The sequence below is a fragment of the Penaeus monodon genome, chromosome 20, assembly GCF_015228065.2.
Source record: "Penaeus monodon isolate SGIC_2016 chromosome 20, NSTDA_Pmon_1, whole genome shotgun sequence".
Classification (NCBI taxonomy): domain Eukaryota; kingdom Metazoa; phylum Arthropoda; class Malacostraca; order Decapoda; family Penaeidae; genus Penaeus; species Penaeus monodon.
This window is the reverse complement of record NC_051405.1, coordinates 7,306,543-7,307,481: the sequence shown is the minus strand read 5'-3', so window position 1 is coordinate 7,307,481 and position 939 is coordinate 7,306,543.

Below are 939 nucleotides of genomic sequence, written 5' to 3'. Positions count from 1 at the left end.
CCCATAATTTAAGCCAAAAATTTAAAAATTTTTAATGGGTTTTAGGGAATATTTACTTTTTGGGTAAAAGAAAGAATAAAAAAATAATTAAATAATAAAAAAGGTCCAAATTTTCTATCTTTAAAAAGGGCACGAAAGGCTGGGGTTTTTTTTTTCACTTTTTTTCCCCCTTTTCGAAAAAATTTCCAAAAAAACTCGAAATTCTACAAATTGTTTTTTGTTGGTTTGGTTATCTAACTCTTTTTTTTTTTTACCCCTGTGAAGATAAAAATCAATTTATCAACTTTACCCCGTAAATTTTTTTTTTTTAAACAATTCCCCCCTTTTATGACATAGAAATGCTTTTGTTTTGTTTTGCCCTTTTATTTTTTCGATTTTCAAAAAAAACCGCCTGCCTTTCCTCTTTTTTTATTACCCTTTTTACGTAGGTTTTAAAATGCCACCATAAACTTTTTTTACAGGGAAGTAATAGTACACGGTTTAAAAGAGTTTAAATTCTTGTTTTATTCCCCTTTTATTTGGCATGCGTCCTAATAAAAACCCCCAAAAGGGCCCATTGTGTTTAATAAAGTTTCCAGTTTGCAGTGTTTGAGGTACAGGGAAAGTTAATACCTCCCAAATAGCAGTTTTTCTCGAATCAGCGAAGCCAAGGGCCTTATTAATAGAGTTTTCCTTCTTTTGGGGTTGGGTTTATAGTATAGGATTATCTATAGCAAAACATTCCTTATCTAAAACCCGTTGTACTTCGGTGATTCTTTGGGGGTTTAAAATCCTGGGAAAATTTTTTGGATAATAATTTGTGAATTTTTTATAAAATTACACTGTGAATGAAATTTAGCAACAGTTACTTTTAACTTATAAGGTGGGCCCCCTTTCCCCTTTTAAAAATTTGGTTCTTTACCAGGCAGGAAAGGGATTTTTCCTACAACCAGAAGCAAG